The sequence below is a fragment of the Heloderma suspectum genome, chromosome 1 (assembly GCF_057233095.1).
Source record: "Heloderma suspectum isolate Gila_16-S chromosome 1, 16-S_ref, whole genome shotgun sequence".
In the NCBI taxonomy this organism is placed as follows: Eukaryota; Metazoa; Chordata; class Lepidosauria; order Squamata; family Helodermatidae; genus Heloderma; species Heloderma suspectum.
This window is the reverse complement of record NC_139458.1, coordinates 398,226,893-398,245,474: the sequence shown is the minus strand read 5'-3', so window position 1 is coordinate 398,245,474 and position 18,582 is coordinate 398,226,893. Positions and strand designations below refer to the sequence as shown.

The following is an 18,582-nucleotide window of genomic DNA, read 5'->3' as shown; positions in this document are numbered from 1 at the left end:
AATTGCCTTTTGAATTTTGAAATAAGATGCACAAAGAACAGTATTTTGCTTCACTCTCAAGTTGTTAATCACAACTTCCTACATCTTCTAATAAAGAATTCTAATTATGCATGGTGAGAAGAACTACTTCTATTGGTCTGTCCTGAATAGACATCCAATCTATTTCATTGGATGATTCAGAGTTCTGGTATAATGGAAGAGGGGTAATCCCCCCCCCCCCATCTTGTTTCCACATTGTTCATAGCTTTACAAACTTCCTGCTAACATCCTTTGGAGAAGTTTTGACCTGTCTTCTTACCTTAGAATCACAGGCATCATGGATAAACCTTGATTAGATGGGGGTCTAATTACTCAAGCTTAACTCTGGGACTAAATCCAGTCTAAAACACTATAAAAGGTAACCCTGTCGTGTACTGGATTGCTAGGTAGTAGAGACTCTTAGTAACTATGGGAAGCAGTTGCTTCGGCCCAGAAATCTATCTAGGGTACAGACTATAACCCTGTCAGCTTTCAATGTCTAGCTATGCAGTTCTCTGAAAGGGTTCTTGTACTCTCAAATACTTGACGGAAAGAACAAAGACATTAATAGGGAGGGAGACAAAGCTATTAGAATCTCCCCAGATCAGAACTAACATGTTAAATTTTTAACAGATATAACGCCCCTCCCCCCAATGTTGTAGTCAAAAGGAAAAGAAAGCAAGATGTTTGTAACTTAATACTTGACCCAGACAATATTAGTTTATAGCTTAGTTCATTAACAGACAGCCATAGCACACAACAGCAATTCCTGAGTTCAGTTTTTAACTCCCTCTCTGGATCTTTGGCAGGAGGAGCAGCATAGAAACTTGGGAGCAAAGCTTTTGCTATCTCCAAGATGATTATAATTATATATTTGGCTCTATACTTATGGGAAAACTGATAAGAGAACTAGTCCAATGATCCAAAGTGATCCAGGAAGGTAGAACCCTTGTCCAAGGCAGATCTTATATTGAAGGTTCTAACATAAGGACTGAGAACTCACTTGCAGAATCATTTTAAAAATCTACAGTTGGCAATACCTTTATTAGGACCAATCAAAATGTCACAAAATAGAGAGCAAGCTTTCAAGCTCTTCAGATCACTTAGGCTAGATGTTAAGCAAAAAAAGAGTGGAGGAGAGGGAAGAGAAAACGCTGGCATAAGGTTGAAGCAACGAAGTCTGCATTTAGCCACAGTCTTAAGATGGAGTTTGTGACATTTTGGTTGGCTGTAACTTTTTGGTTTGCCTTGTCTACTTTCAGATTTTCAAACTTTTCTAATGGACCAAGATAGCTTTTTATGTAGCAGTAGCAGAATCTGGTAATCACATAGAGCTTTGAATTCTAATGCTTGTTGTTGTTCAGTCGTGTCCGACTCTTCGTGACCCCATGGACCATAGCACGCCAGGCCTTCCTGTCCTGCGCTCTCTCCCGGAGTGTGCTCAAGTCCATATTCATTGCATCGGTGATGCTATCTAGCCATCTCATCCTCTGCCGTCCCCTTCTCCTTTTGCCTTCAATCTTTCGCTCTATACAGTCAGTAAAAACAAGACCTGGAGCTGACTGTGGCTCAGATCATGAGCTTCTTATTGCAAAATTTCGGCTTAAATTGAATTCTAATGCTACTAACTAATAATTAAAATTCACTAATGAAATGACATGGAGAATAAAGTCATAGGGTTGTATCCAATGTTAGTCTAGTTTAAGCTTCAATGGGCCTACTCTAAGTAGGACTAACACTGGATATAACCAGTGTCAGAACAAATGCATAAAGAATACCCCCCCCCAACCCTAAGTTTGAGATCAACAATATAGTACTGTAGGTCCATAGTAGGCAAAGGAGCAGATATACAACGTAAGTCAAAGTACACATTCAAAAGAGTATGCAAAGCTTGCAAAAATAGCTCCAGATTCTTCAGTAATTGAAGGCCAAATGAAACATGATGGGACCATTACTTTAACAGTTTAAGGAGTGTGGGAATTTCCCCCCTTCTGTGCCTTACTTCCATGCAGTCCGTTGCTCCAACCACTTTTCTCTGCTCCCAGCTTTGATACTGGAAATGAGCTAGGAATGGGGAAACATGACTGGAGCAGATGACTGTAGGGAGCTAAGGCACAGGAGGAGGTGGCTTCCTTTCTGATGCAAATGTGAAAAGATGCAAGTCCTCCACTATTATGTCTAATTTGGCCCTCAATCTTTTCTAATTGGTGAAATACAAAGCTCCAGTATCATGAAATTAAGGTTACTTAGGGGTCTTTGAATACATATCAACACCCACCAGCAGCTCCTCACACTGTGTCAGTTTCTGTTTTGGGGTAGCATGGACAGAGGGGGTTACTTTCTGGAAAATGGGAATTCAGGTAGCCTTCTGTTCATATATAGATCACTATGCAACCTTTTTAATTGGGGACCACAGAAAAGTGCTCAAATTATACTTAGAATTTCCTCAGGAAATAAACCAGATGTCTATTATATCCTTACAATTTATGTTACATCAGTCACAGTCTGAAGATGTCTAAACTGAAATGTAATAATGCCAAAGTTTAAAAATAAGGGCTTGTAGATTTGCTAAAGTCATGTCCTATCTTGGTCCAAAAGTGGACTATACACCAGTAGGTAAAGAATATATGAGACCTAATATAACGCAGACAAAGAAACATTAAGCCCCCCTCCCCCCTTCATAGCAGGTCCTAGTATTATTGCAGGGTCACTGAAAGCAAGAGACTTCTGAGCACAGCTCACAGTATAATAGCATTTGTCAGGATTGTTATAATGAACGGAGTCTGAGAAGGAATGGGAAGGAGGGAAACAAGAATTCAAGTAGGATGAAAGATAAAAATTAATAAAGTCAGCCAATTGAACCTGAAGACCCTAGCTCCAGGAATAACAGCTAGTGTGCTTGAGTAATTCTGCTCACATTGATTATCTGTTATACCGCATTGAGATATCCAGATTATTGAACAGTTAGATTATGGAATTTGGATCCTCCCGTCCCTGTTTCTCTGTCAGCACATGCAATGAAGTTGCAACAAATAACACTAAGTAAGGGCTACTTTGTTATTGTTGTCACCCTTTGTGTAGAACAGAGCAGTTCCTTTTTAATTTAAAATCAATGAATGTCTGAAAGGCGGCTATGTTTCTTCAGTGTAAATGAATCATTTGTCTTTGCAAAGCACAAGAATTTGATCACTAGCCAAGGTGAGAGGATTTTTTGTTTTGTTTTGCCGTTTTGAGGAAAAGCAGTAGGGTTTTTTTGCATGCTAAAAACAATTGAGTATTATCATAAAGAATGGAAAAAACAACTATTATTAAAAATCTCCCCTGCCCTCTCAAAAGAAGTTAATCAATTTGGTCAAATTCACAGTCTAAGGCTAAGGGCTGCTTTGCATATTAACAACTAAAGGTGAAAAGCGGATGTGTAAGAGTATTTGCAGTGTGCGCGCGTGCACGCGCATATACACTGTAATTCCAATTTATGGTGGAAAGCAAAAGTATTAGCTCACTTGTACATCTAGTTTTCACTGCGACTTGTAGCTTGCAAACAAGCCCCGAGTCTTAAGGTGTACTATGAAATAAACCATTTCATTTTCAAGCAGCATATGCTTTCCACAGAGGTTTTCCTCCACACTGATATATACTGCTGAATTAATAAGAAAAACAAAAGGCAATAACAGTACTATATTCAGGCCTGCCATGATTGGCATGGACTATACTGACTTGAAACTATGAAGAAGGCTCAGTCTACTGTATATGAATGACCTAACTTTTAATGCAAGTTTAGATTGCAGGTATCACTACTGCCTTTGGGACTGGGCCCTTCCTATAGGCCATTAGAATGAAATGCCCTGTGAATGGGAAAGGAAGAAAGCAGCCATCATTGTCAGCTCTTGAAATAGCTTATTTTTACTGTTTTAATATGTTATTATTCTTATTGATTTTATATAAGCCTCTCTGGGAGCCTTGTTGGCTGAAGAACAGGGAATAAATGCTTAAAAACCAACCAATCAATCAACAATATTCTGGGAAAGAAACTAAGCAAAACATCCACCTTTTATTTAGAAGAAATATTCTTTCTCCTGATTTATTGAATCCAATTGTTAAGTTCCTTCAACAGGACATGGCAAAAGAGAAGAGGCTCTGAGCAGCCTTGCCTGTACTTTCCTTAACACAGATCCACAGACTTGACGATTACAAACAGCTAATTCCCCCGATTCCTCTCTACTTATCCATAGATTGCTGCAAGCTATCATGTATAAATAGTGTTCTGGCAGGAAGCTAGGCATGCTATTTGGCAGGGGCGATAGAACTTGTTAAGACCACCTTGCCTGAAAACTTGGCTGTTGATGTGCTGGTGACAGGGACTCTAGCAAGTTGTGTCAAAGGGAATAATTTTAAAGGAAAGACAACAGAAACTTGTCGCCTCTTTGTATGCATTTACAAACAGGGCTTTCCAGAGTATTAGGCCTAGTTAAAGCTGCCCCCTGGATAAAAAGTGTTCCTGAGCAGCCTCAGACAAGCTCGGGAGACAAACAGATGTGACTATGGTCCCTGGCATTTGGCAAGAACACTCACTGTCACTAAGAAAAATATAAGCCTGGACAGGGCATCAGCTGCACAACAGTGGAGCAGGCCTGCAAGTGTCACAGCAGCGGCAAAGTTGTGGCAGAGGGAAAGAAAAGGGCTGAAAAAGCCAGACTAGTGTGAACTTACACTAGTACACCAAATATATATACTTGCTATTGTCATGCCTTCTGAGATTAAGTGAACACACAACAACAGAAGATTAAAAAAAATTGGCAGCAGTTTTTCCAAAGAATGCTTACCTTTTGTGTACAATATTTAGTATTTGTTTTCTTTATGCAAGTAATTACCAGAATAGGAGGAATAAGAGAGGCTATTTGGAGACAGAGAAGGAATACCAGGAAAGAATTTATGACGACAACTGGAAATATATTATTGCCATTAACAGGTATTGCCATGTCATCAGGCAATTTCTTTAGCCGCTTTACCAACATACGTCACATCTGCTATTTGATGCTGACAACATTGTTTTTTTTCTCTCTGTTGAAAGTCTGCTATCCTTATAATTTAATTTCATACCTTATTATGTTGCGTGGTAAATAAGTATTTCCTGTGACTTTTTCAAATAACTGTTGCCATCATTGTACTCTAGGAAAATTGACACTAGGAAAATTCTCTGTTATGTGAAACATAGATATGAGTGCAGCTATCATGTTTAAGGCACAAATGCCAATCTGCACATGCCATTAAAAATGTAGTTTAACATTTTGTGTATCTTTTTTTAAACAGTAAATAGCAGCTGCTATGGTCTGGTTGCCCAGTCAGGATTGGAATCACAATGGCTGGGTTAGTGTGAATTTAATCCTTTCCTCCCTTACCACAGTCCCAATGAATATCACCCTTCTTGCTATTTACATTGGGAGGAAAGCTTCCATTGGTGACAATGGGGGCTTTGCCCCAAACGAAAATGACACCTTTGGAAAGGCAATTTTCATCAAGAATACAGCAGGGGAGAAAAAGGTTAAGCTCACTGCAGCTGCTATTTGCAATTTAAAAATGCATGCACTGTTAAGCAACGTGTTTAATGGGATGTGGAGTTTAGTATACTTTAGGGTTAATTTCCACCCCAAGTGGGACTCTCTGGTAGCATAAGGGCTTTTCCCCTTCCCCTTTATGCATTTCTTGCTTTAACCCCACCTTTTAAAGGCAAGACAATACCTTCTCTAAGAATCATGATCTCAGCTTTTAAATACTGTGATGTTATTAAAGCTTTCAATCTAAAATTACCATTTGGTTTATTTATCATGAAGCACACAAAGATCTGGTTCGCACATAATGCTAACTCATGACTGGTTAACTCATGGTTTGTTGCCCTACCCCGGGTTTGTCTGACAGACAATCAAACAAACCACAGCCTGTTTTCTCAGCTTGTTTCCCTCTGTTGTTTCCCTCCTCCTTCACCCGGTTCTTCCCTGTATCCCAAATGCCTTTGCAGCACTGTAGTACTGGCACGAAGAGTGGCTGTTTGTTTGCTTTTACCACTCTTGCCTGCCACCTATGAAGCCTGGCGAATCAATGCATGAACAACCTACAGGTTCTGGGTTCACACATAATGATAGCCCATGGTTTAAGCAACCCAGAGTTCACAACCCAACAACAAACCATGGGTTCTCTTTCTGGGTTGTTCATGGTTAACAAACCATGGTTTGTTAGCACAGCCGAGTTTGCACATCATGACAACCCAGAATTCAATAACCCATGGGTTAAAGAACCCATAGGTTAGCGTTATGTGTGAACCAGATCATATGTCTGTTTGCTAAACTTGCACAGATTACTAGGGAACGCATCATAGATGATGCATATCCTATGTAGGGGAAATATCCCAAACACAGTGTCATATTTATGCTGGTACAAAGTTTTGCCATGAACTCACAGCACACTAATTTCTTAATGTACACATTTTGCACAAAGATAAACCTTTACACTGACTTCAGACATGATGGTGCCACACTCATTTTCCTACAGTGCAGGAAAAGCATCATGTACTCAAGTCTCATAAAGTTCAGCAAAAATCCTGCAAAGTTTCATTTCTCATAAAAGCTTTTTATGACTGGGTGTTTTCCTACAGCCTTTAAAAAATAGTGTGGTGATGGCGTGTACAAAATTTTTTTATTACTGTCAGCTGCCATGAGCGCAATTTCTTTGGTAGAAAGGTGGGGTATCAGTCAATCAAACAAACAAATAAAATGTTACATTGTCTATTAAGGCAGTGACTTACCAATCCAGGGAACCAAATATGCAGCTTTGTTCCCTGCCAACCCTGCTGGCAAGTATAATATATTGTAATTGTCATCAATGGGAAAGCATGACTATGCTTGTAGCTATCATTTGCAGGACCATGGCCAGTATCCTGAAACCCAGCTTTAGGTGTTACAATACAAATAGTAATGGTCACATGCCTTCTGGAAAGATTTACAATTGATGTGAATGTCTTCCAGTTTTCAGTAATTTAAGCTTGACATCCAAGATAGAATATTTCCAGAAGCTTCTTTGCTATTACTGACTTGGTTTGCATGACATGACAACCCACCATGACTGATTTCCCATGGTGGGTTGTCGTGTTATGTGAACCTGGCATGGTTTCCACAGGGTGCTTTATTTTTCACAAACAAGCTACCCTGAGAACCCATGGCTTGTTTTAGGGTTGATACTCATGGTGGCTTGTTGTGTTGTCTGAACCCAGCAGGGAGACTTTGGTGTTGGTTTTCAGGAACGACTATAGATCTGGCTAGCCAGAGCAGCAAAAACCAAGGTAGGGACTGAGGCAATGAGCAGTTCTGCTGCTGGGCACCTGGGATACATACTGGAGCAGGTGGGAGGACAGAAGGGGAATGAGGGGGAAACAAGCCGCAGCAAGTCTGATTGTCTGTCAGGTTAGCAAGCGAACAACCAACTCATGGTGGCTTGTTTGCAGGGTGATCTAGCGTGATCTGTGAACCCTCCCACTGGCTACAGCGGCCTCCCCCAACCTGGTGCCCTCCAGATGTGCTGGACTATGACTCCCATGATGGCCTGGGATGATGGGAGTCATAGTTCAACACATCTGGAGGGCAACGGGTTGGGGAAGGCTGGGCTACAGTGTTGAAGAGTGCAAGCATCACTAGCTCTGATAGTTCATCTCATTTCAATACACAAAGCTACTTCCCAGATTCTACCTTGTTTGGTAACTCTAAATACCTCTACTTCCAAGTTCATTCCACTGAGCCAATGGGACTTTATTCCAAGTAACTGTGTTCAGAATGATAATGTAACTCTGTACAAATCATCGCTTAGGCTGCTGTTTTATTTCTTTTATGTTTAGCCAATATTAAAAAACAACAACACAGCTTTTCAAAAAGGGAAAAGGAAAATTAGTTCCCTTTACGACCTCTTAGACCGGGGTCCCCAACATGGCACCTGCGGGGACGTCCAATGGTCCCCATGAAGCTCTCCAATCCCTGCCCCCTTCAAAAATGTATTTTTAATTTTAAAAACATAGAAAACATTCGGGTGCCAGGTTCTCGTTCCTATTCCTGTATCTGCTGCAGAGCAGCTGGTGGTGGGCAGGCAGAGAAGAGTTGCTTTCTGCCCCCACCCAATCTTCTTCCACTGACACAGACCTTTTCCCGTTGTTCTCTCTTTCACCGCTCCTAGTCTCTAGCCTCAGTATTTCTCTCCCCACAAGTCCTTTCCTCATTATTTCGCTCCCCCCCCATCCTAGCCTTCTTCTTTCTCTCCCTTTCCCTTGCTATTTCCCATCCTTCTCAGCCTCTAATCTCACTATTTCTCCCCCCAACTTAGCTCAGTTTTGACCAGCCAGGCCCCCATGGCAGTCATTTTGTGACTAACCACATCCTCCATACAAGCCATTTTGTGGTGGTACCCACAGCAGTTTCTCAAATTCCCGAATGTGCCTACAGGTCCAAAAAGGTTGAGGACCCCATCTTAGACATTGCACAGGTGCTGCTTCTTCCAATATAGTCCTGCAGTGATTAGAAAGCATACTTAAAGAGTCAGAAGCCTTTTTTTTTCTTTTGGCAGGTAGACTCTTGAATCATAACCTGAACTTCAAAAGAAACTATTGCTGAAGGAAACGATGGAAAGACTGTTTATCCACAGCATTTCTGTGCAGTTGATTCAGAAAGCTTCCTTCCATAGCATTGCATTTTCCTAAGCATGTTTAAAACCATCTTTTCTTTCATTCATTCAGGCAATATATTGATTTCACTCTGTATTTTATATTTTTATGTTGCAATTAACAAATCTTTAACCCATTTAGAATCATGTAATTCTATGAAAACAGCAACAGAATGCTGGCACAGTATCAATGAGTTCCTGCAGATGGCTGTAGAACCCTTTGGTTTTATTCCTTTTGCATGCAGTTCAGTCATAGGCTGGATTAGAGAGTTAGTATCTGAGGTGGTCTCAGAAGGATAATGTGAAATGGCTAGAGTTAGGTTCTCTTAATCTCAAAAGGAATAGAAAAGCACTTTTTGGTAAAAAGGGAATTTAATTTTGTTTTACATGATGCTAAAATGCTAATGTAGAACACCGCATTATTTCTTCAGACATTTTTGCAGTTTGCTGTAAATTGTAACACTAGATGTTTACACTGAACTAGATGGAACTTACTTCTGTGTAGATATGTATAGGACTGCACTGCGAGTATACTAACTGTGTAGCCATACTGCATTAATTTCTGCATTATCGTGATAAGGGGCATACACATATACAGTTGTCTTTAAATTGTATACTGATTATGTTCCTGATTTTGTAAGAGGCCTTGGTGTTTTGCCTTGAATGGCAGGGTATAAATGCATTTAATAAACAAATAAAGAAATCCCCCATTAACATATACCCAGTATTTAACCTTGATTTCAAGGTTGGTAAAAATGGCAAAATTCTTGTTAATAGTATAATAAGGGTAGAATTCCCTTGAGAGAATTCCATCCTTAAAGACAGCCTAAAATAATTTTAAATAAATAAACAAACAAATAAAATGTATCAGTAACAGCTTGCATTAATAGGAATGCTACTGCATTTTCATTAATGCCAAGCTGCTAAATCCTGGAGGAATGCAAAGGCAGGTTCAGTACTTTCGTTTGCCATCTTTCCCTTGCCATCCATTCCCTTTCCTAATTCCTCATAGTTTCCTTCTCTTTTTAGATCCTCTTGACTGGAATCTGCAATAAAATGTTGCAGAGTGGAGTGCTGTTTTCTTCTTCTACAAATCTTGGGTTCCCCCAAGTAGGGGTGCACGAAAGTCACTTACCTGGTCTAGCAGCTTGCTTCGTGGTGGGGGGGAGGCGCTTCGCTGCTCCCCCCGAAGTTCAGGCCGGGGGGGGGAGGCTTCCCTCCTCGCCCAGCCAAAATTCAGGCCAGGGGGGAGGCTTCCCGCCTCGCCCGGATGAAATTCAGGCCGGGGAGAAGCGCCCCGTCTCCCTGGCCGCGAACTTCAAAAGAAAAAACAAAAAACGCCCCTGTGATAGGCTACGTAACGATTAACGTAGCCTATCACGGCTAGATCTGCAAAGTCAGCCGTGATAGGGTACGTTAATCGTCACATAGCCTATCACGGGTGACTTTGAAAAAAAAAAAAAGCACGTACGCAAATGGCGGCCCCCATAGGGAGCCGCCATTCGCGTTCCTTATTTGGTCCCTGTAGTCTACATAAAGATTTACGTAGACTACGGCGAAAATAAGGGCAACGCTATTTGCGTTGTCCTTATTTTCGCCGTAGTCTACGTAAATCTTTACGTAGACTACAGGGACCAAATAAGGAACGTGAATGGCGGCTCCCTATGGGGGCCGCCATTAGCCGTATGCGCCTTTTTTTTTTTCAAAGTCACCCGTGATAGGCTACGTGACGATTAACGTAGCCTATCACGGCTGACTTTGCAAATCTAGCCATGATAGGCTACGTTAATCGTTACGTAGCCTATCACAGGGGCGTTTTTTTTTTTTTTTTACTTTGCTTGTAATGGCGGTGGCAGCAGCCGGTCGAAAGACCATCTGCCGCCCCCGCCCCCAACGAAGACCTGCCGAACCGCCGCCGGGAGGGACATTCGTGAAAGGTAAGTCCCATCCCGGGGGGGGGGGGGCGGAGAAGTTCTCCCCGAACAACCTTCGGAGGACCGAATGCGTTGGCGCTCGGCCCCCCGAAGTTTCAGGGAGAAATTCTCCCCCATCCCTACCCCCAAGCATGTCAATAACTTCCTTTTGTTTTTCAGGAGCTGTTTTTTGGCTACATAGCCATAATAACTTAGCACTTGAGTTTGCTAGTAGTGTGTATGATAGTTCTACCCCTTGGCACTGTAAGACAAGACACAAAATATGTGAAATAAGGAAAGCGTAGTGATTCATACTTTGACTTTGCAAAGAGGAAATGGGTTGCTTATATCCCTTGTGGCAGGATGTCTGTAGAGGGCAAAGCACACATCTTGCCTTGGGGTATATATGCATCTCTCGCTCTTCTGCACAAAAGCTGAAGAAGTACATTTTATTCTTTTCCTGCTTTTGTGACTCATGAGAAGACATTATTTGTTCCTCCACTATTTGTAATCATTACCCATGTCCTTCCCTTCTCCAAATGTTTACTCTCCATATGACAAAGGGTCTGATGAAACTTGACATCTGAAGGAGAGATAGTAAGGTGACCAGAAGAGACAAAGCAGTGGCTCTTGTACTTCTGATACTGCCTTCCTTGATCAGACCAAGGATAATTCTACATCAGCAGTCTATTCCAGCAGCAACCAATCAGATACCTCTGGAAATACCTAAGCAGGACATGAGGTTGATGGCCATCCTACCTCATGTGCCCCAGAATCATGATCAGTGGAATATTGCTTGTGAGCAAGGACATTTCACTTAGTTATTATGACAAATTGTTCATTATAGTTATAATCCATGCCAGAATTTTGGCAAGAGAAGGTTTTGTAAAGCTGCACCTGGGGACCCCCCCCCCCTTCCATTATATATGGGCACTCTAGGAAGGCTGGATGGAAAGGTAGCAAGAAAAGTAGGAATCCCTGCTCTACATTTCATCAACATACATGACTGGATGTGGTGGTGTTATACAAGTGTTCAAGTCTTTGGTCCCCACCCTCAGCATCAGCCTCTAGTATTGCAATCAAGTCTTAAAAAGCATCTTAAGTTAGGGAATAGGAAGGTCAGAATCATCATGCGTTGTGTCTAAGGTTCCCAGCTCAGTACAAAATCTTATATTTCCTTTGTCAAGGAAACCAATATGAAGGAATTAATGTCTCAGGATCTGGCACAGGTCTAATGATCGAGAAATTCTGCTGCTGCTGCTGCTGCTACTACTACTACTAATGGGACTTGGGGTTGGACTGGTATGAAAACTAGATGAATTCTGACAGCCTTCACAAAATTTAGGTTGTTACTTAATTTTGTATATACTTGAAAAGTCATTTCCAAATAACCATACACGTGTATCTACCATCTTAAATTTTAATTGTTTCTGCTACAATGAAAACAAATGAAAAAAGAATCAGAATCAAAAGCCAGGGTTTGTTCTCAGCTTACAATTCTGGCTTTCTAGGGGAGCAATAAGCCAGGGATCCTGGTTCAGACATGAGCTAAACAGACCATGGGCAGACATTTCCTGATTTGTTTAGCCACTCCTGCTGGCAGAAGGAGCCAAGTAGGAGTGACTGGACAGTGTGCACCAGCCTGCTTGCTCCTTCCTTATTGCTATGTGTGAGCTGGTAGTGCTATTTTGAATGACATAAGCTGTGGTTAAGCAAAAATGGAAGTGAAAACTTTTGTATGCCTCCATATGGCCTCACCAGAGATTGAGGGGAAGGGGAAGTATATGTATACAAGGCTCATTATGGCTTGTTCTCATCTCACTAAACTATGGTTTAATATGATGTTCAAACCAGGCCAAGGTTTATGGATTCATCATACTTTGGATGTTTTAAAACGTGACAAAGCTCTCATAGCTTAAATTTGCAGATTGGTCTTCTAAACAAGAAAAAGAAAAGAAAGAAGTCTTAGTGTTCATTGCTGTTTAAAAACAACCTATTTTGTGAAATTTTATGCCTTCCTCTTTTATACAGATCTTATAAAATATATGTGATTCTTGTGATCTATTACTCTTTCTTTTCAAGATAGCAGTCTACTTAAAACTGTGTTTTAAAACCCAATATGAAGGGCTTAAAACACAATTTAAATGGAACTTCTATCTTGAAAAGAAAGAGTGATGATCGATCAGAAGATATGTATTTCTCTTTACCCTTCGGCCATATTATAGTTTCACCTATTTAGGTCATCTGTATGAAGAATAATGTGGAAAACACAAAATAAAAGAAAAACAAAAAACAAAGAAGAGGTATAAAACCAGGAGAGCAGTGAAGATTTGTCATTCGCAGGTGCAAAAACATAGGGAAGTTAAAATGGTTAAAAACAGAGATGGTTGATATAGAACAAGTTCCTTGAAATGCAGCATTGTCTAGTTATATTATCCTATAATTCTAAAATTACTGATGCAAAAATAGACGCTCTTCTACATGTTATATGTGTGCAGCCGATATGATGATATACTGTGCCCTTCTACTGCCATTCACATAATGGATTTCTGTTCACAGAGTAACTCGGAGGCAGCCACCACAACTGCTTGAACTGAAAGGTAGAAAATACACAATTTATTCTTAAGATATAACCAGACTGCAGCTCTCTGCACTCCCTGTTAGGTGCTATATTACAAAAACTAGGAATGTGGGAAGTGTCTTGGGAATGACAGGTAGCTTTTCACCTGGAAACACCATGACACTCACAATAGTAAATTGAAATCAACCCCAAGCAGAGCCCATGTCCACTCTTGTCTTACGTCACGTCCTTGTCAGCAATGTAAACCAACACATCTGGACTGCAGTAATCCAAGCAGAACACCCAATCCTTCAAATGAGAGATGTTTGGAGATGCCCAGTGCTTGCTGCGTCACATTCCATATCTCCTTCATTTTTTAAAATAATCATTTTCCATTGCAATGAGAGGAAATGTACCTTGGCTTAGCTTGGATGAGCCTTGCACACCTTCTTCCGTGTTGTGCCTACGGAGTTACTTGCTGATGTGGACCTCTCCCTACAACTATACTAGCTATGCTATGAACAGAAATCTCCTTTGAAACAACATTTCAATAATATTCGGGATGGGCAATCTACAAGGCATTTCTTTAAGCAGTCTTGGGCTCCTTCTTAATTTTCTGAGAATCTTCATATTCTATACCCATGGAGAAAATTTAGAAACATGATGCTTGCTTCTTTTAAATCATAAAAAAAGAAACCCAGATGTTGAAATTTCATGTCTTACTTTTTTGACTGTTCAGTCAAATCAAATGTCAGAAATCTCATGTATCTTTCATAGCGAAGTTTAGAGCATTGTTGTTTGGCAGTTCCAGCGTGGAATGCTAGTTGCTGTTCTAATGTCTACAGATGTAATTTTGACAGCTGCTATCTTGGCAAACTGTATACAATTTTCTACTTGTGCGGGTTAGAAATTGGAGAGAGCATGAAATTCCTTATTCAGGCTGCATACTAGGAACAAATGCTTTTCCTTACATCCAAATCTATCCAAACCTACTTAGCAAGGAATGACAGTGACTAGTTGCTTAAGTTCACAGATTTTACAGAAGCAACAAGAGCTGACACCAGTGGCTTCAAGTAATCTCTAAGGGGCACGCGGATGGAAATGTTGAAGCATAGTCATTACAATGATCAATTATCAGAACTAGATACTTAGGGGAATGCTGCATTATATTTCTCTTTGCTTTATATTGCAAAATGAAGGCAGAGACTTGGCTGGCTGCTCCCCCAGTGCCGGCCGAGTCCCTTTCTTCATGCTGAGAGAGTTGCCGACCCCCATGCTTCTCTCAGCATAGAAGAAAGGCAAAATGGGCAGGGCTAGTTTGGCACTCCTGCCGTAAGACATACAAAATAGTAAATTTTCATATAACCTAAACATTTCCTTCTTCATAACCTCAGGAAATTCAAACCAGCTTTAAAAATATTATTAAAGCTTTAAGCAATTACAAAAATATGCCAAAAAAGTATCAGCTGGGCTACTTGAAAAACATCCCAAATTTGTTCAAAACAATAATTACAGTAGTAGTGAAGTGGATGGGTAGGCTGTCATGTTTGGAAGTGGGAAACCCAGGTTCAAATCATATTCCACTCCGAGGGTCACAGGGTGTCCTTGGGCAAGTCTCTCATCCTAACCTGCCCCATAGTGCTTTTCTGAAGCTAAAATGCTACCTGGCGGAACTGTGGGACTCAAATGTAAATAATATATCAATAAATGTATTTATTCACCAAGCAATTTCCAATTGGGTTTCTACTTGAGAGACTCTCTGACTTATTTTTTTGTCTTCGAGCCCTTGTTAAGAACATGCAAAATAACCCTTAATGAATGATGGATAAAGAAAATCACTGTTTCTAAAATCAACGCACTTCAGAATATACATGTGTGGTTATTTTGAACTGGGCAGGTGTAATCAGAACTTCATAATGAATTCAGCTATTGACTTGCCTAGTTCTGAAGCCTTTCCTCAGGCTGCTATAACAATGACATCATCAGAATAACACACACTGCAACATCTGCTTTCACACTAGTGAGAATGCGATTGTATTAACCAACAAGAGCTATGACCGTTCCTTTTTTTAATTCAATGTTAAACAGATGTGATAGAACAATTCAGCCCTGTCAAACGCCTTTCATATAATGCCAGTATGTTAAGATTGGGGCTTTAATGGTGACACATTTATTTTATATGAAGTAGTAACATAATGTGACTATGAAAAAGAAAGAAAAAAAGTATTTCTCTTGCCAGTAGGCGCTCTCATCTCCATGCACAGTACTCTAACACCTCCTAGCTGTTCCAAACTTTACTCAGACTCAGAGGCTATTGGAGATTTACCTGCAATAAAAAGGTTAAATTTTCTAAGAACAAAAACCTGCTGGGAAATGAAGTCCCATTGTACAGTTATTCTAAATACATTACACCACCTTGCCTCCAGAGACTCATGAACTTTATGCCAGCCCAAAAAAGACTTTAAAAATAACTGTATTAGAGCCTCACTGTCCTCAGAAAGGATAATGCATTGTTTTTACTTGCTTCTAATTAGTAATTTAAGCATATGTTCAGCATTTAACTCTAAATGTTTGCCTTTTCCCCAAGCTCTAAGACAGCTGTCCAAGATGTGAATGCCAGAAAGCATTTAAATATCAACATCTGTTGAATTATGTTAATGCAATGTAATATAATTGGGCATGAGTTGGAATTGATCAAAAGTATATGAATTAGACAAAGGCATATCTAAACCAATATTTTATTTAACAAACAAGTCAAAGGTAACAAAAATCTGTTTGTTAATAAACTCACATGATCAGATCACAATGTTCAGGATACCCAAGTCCAAGAATTATGATAACATTGAGAAAAAGCAATTATAAAAAGGAATCAAACATAAATCATTCTTGTAGAAACCATATTCTACCACTAGTGTTTTGTTAGCTTTGGCCTAGGCCTTCATTTGTTTTTAGAAGCAGCCTGTCCTATAAAATTCTAAATGAAAACAAGTATTATTGCTTGCGTAACTCAGTGAAGCCATAAGCTATGCCGTGCAGGGCCACCCAAGACGGACAGGTCATGGCAGAGAGTTCTGACAAAATGTGGTCCACTGGAGAAGGAAATGGCAACCCACTCCAGTATTCTTGCCAAGAAAACCCCATGGAACGCATCACAAGGCTAAAAGATATGACGCCGGAAGATGAGCCCCTCAGGTCGGAAGGTGTCCAGTATGCTACTGGGGAAGAGCAGAGGGTATTTCCAAGTAGCGCCAGAAAGAGTGAAGCAGCTGGGCCAAAGCCGAAAGGACGCTCAGCTGTGGATGTGTCTGGTGATGAAAAGAAAGTCCAATGCTGTAAAGAACAGTATTGTTTAGGAACTGGAATGTAAGATCAATGAATCAAGGTAAGCTGGAGGTGGTCAAACATGAGATGGCAAGATTGAACATCGACATCTTGGGAATCAGCAAACTAAAATGGACAAGCATGGGCGAATTTAATTCAGGTGACCATTATATCTACTATTGTGGGCAAGAATCCCATAGAAGAAATGGAGTAGCACTCATAGTCAACAAAAGGGTGGGAAAAGCAGCACTGGGGTACAATCTCAACAACGATAGAATGATCTCAGTACGAATCCAAGGCAAACCATTCAACATCACAGTAATTCAAGTCTATGCCCCAACCACTGATGCCGAAGAAGCTGACGTTAATTGGTTCTATGAAGACCTACAACACCTTCTAGAACTAACACCAAAAAAAGATGTCCTCTTCATCATAGGGGATTGGAATGCTAAAGTAGGAAGTCAAGAAATCACCACGATAACAGGCAAGCATGGCCTTGGTGTACAAAATGAAGCAGCACAAAGAGTTTTGCCAAGAGAATACGCTGATCATAGCAAACACTCTTTTCCAACAGCACAAGAGGCGACTCTACACATGGACATCACCAGATGGTCAATATCGAAATCAGATTGATTATGTACTTGCAGCCAAAGATGGAGAAGCTCTACACAGTCAGTAAAAAGAAGACCTGGAGCTGACTGTGGCTCAGATAATGAGCTTCTTATTGCAAAATTTTGGCTTAAATTGAAGAACGCAGGGAAAACCACTAAACCATTCAGGTATGACCTAAATCATATCCCTTATGAATGTACAGTGGAGGTGAGGAATAGATTTAAGGGATTAGACCTGATAGACAGAGTGCCTGAGGAACTATGGACTCTTTACAAGTAGCTGAGGAAAGAAGGGAAGCGAAAAGCAAGGGAGAAAGGGGAAGATATACCCAACTGAGTGCAGAGCTCCAGAGAATAGCAAGGAGAGACAAGAAGGCCTTCTTAAATGAACAACGCAAAGAAATCGAAGAAAACAATAGAATGGGAAAGACTAGAGATCTCTTCAAGAAAATCAGAGATCTCAAGGGAACGTTTTGTGCAAAGACGGGCATGATAAAGGACAAAGAAGGCAGGGACCTAGCAGAAGCATATGAGATTAAGAAGAGGTGGAAAGAATACATGGAAGAACTATACAGGAAAGATCTGAATGTCCCTGATAGCCATGATAGTGCAGTCACTGAGCTTGAGCCGGACATCCTCGAGAGTGAAGTCAAGTGGGCCTTAGGAAGCATTACCTACAACAAAGCTAGCGGAGATGACAGTATTCCAGCTGAGCTATTTAAGATCCTAAAAGATGATACTGTTAAAGTGCTGCATTCAATATGCTGACAAATTTGGATCACTCAACAATGGCCACAAGACTGGAAAAGGTCAGTTTACATTCCAATTCCAAAGAAGGGCAATGCCAAAGAGTGTTCAGACTACCGTACAATTGCTCTCATTTCACATGCCAGCAAGGTGATGCTCACAATCCTACAAGCTAGGCTTCAGCAGTATGTGAACCGAGAACTACCGGAAGTACAAGCTGGGTTTTGAAGAGGCAGAGGAACTAGAGACCAAATCGCCAACATTCGCTGGATCATGGAGAAAGCAAGAGAATTCCAGAAAAGCGTCTATGTCTGCTTCATTGACTATGCTAAAGCCTTTGATTGTGTGGATCACAACCAACTGTGGCAAATTCGTAAAGAGATGGGGGTACCAGACCACCTTACCTGTCTCCTGAGAAACCTGTACGAGGGTCAAGAAGCAACAGTAAGAACCGGACATGGAACAACCGATTGGTTCAAAACTGGGAAAGGAGTATGACAAGGCTGCATATTGTCGCCCTGCTTATTTAATTTATATGCAGAGTACATCATGAGAAACGCTGGGATGGATGAATCACAGGTCTGAATTAAGATTGCCGGGAGAATTATCAACAACCTCAGATACGCAGACAATACCACCCTAATGGCAGAAAGCGAAGAGGATCTCAAGAGCCTCTTGTTGAGGGTGAAAGTGGAGAGTGCAAAAGCTGGTTTGA

The 18,582-nt window shown here is 40.7% G+C and overlaps 1 protein-coding gene across 3 annotated transcripts in view; it reads right to left on the bottom strand.

Annotated features, from left to right (window-relative positions):
• The window catches only part of GPATCH2 (G-patch domain containing 2), a 145,665-nt gene that overhangs the window by 16,942 nt on the left and 110,141 nt on the right, over positions 1–18,582 (bottom strand). The gene's annotated exons all lie outside the window — the stretch shown is intronic.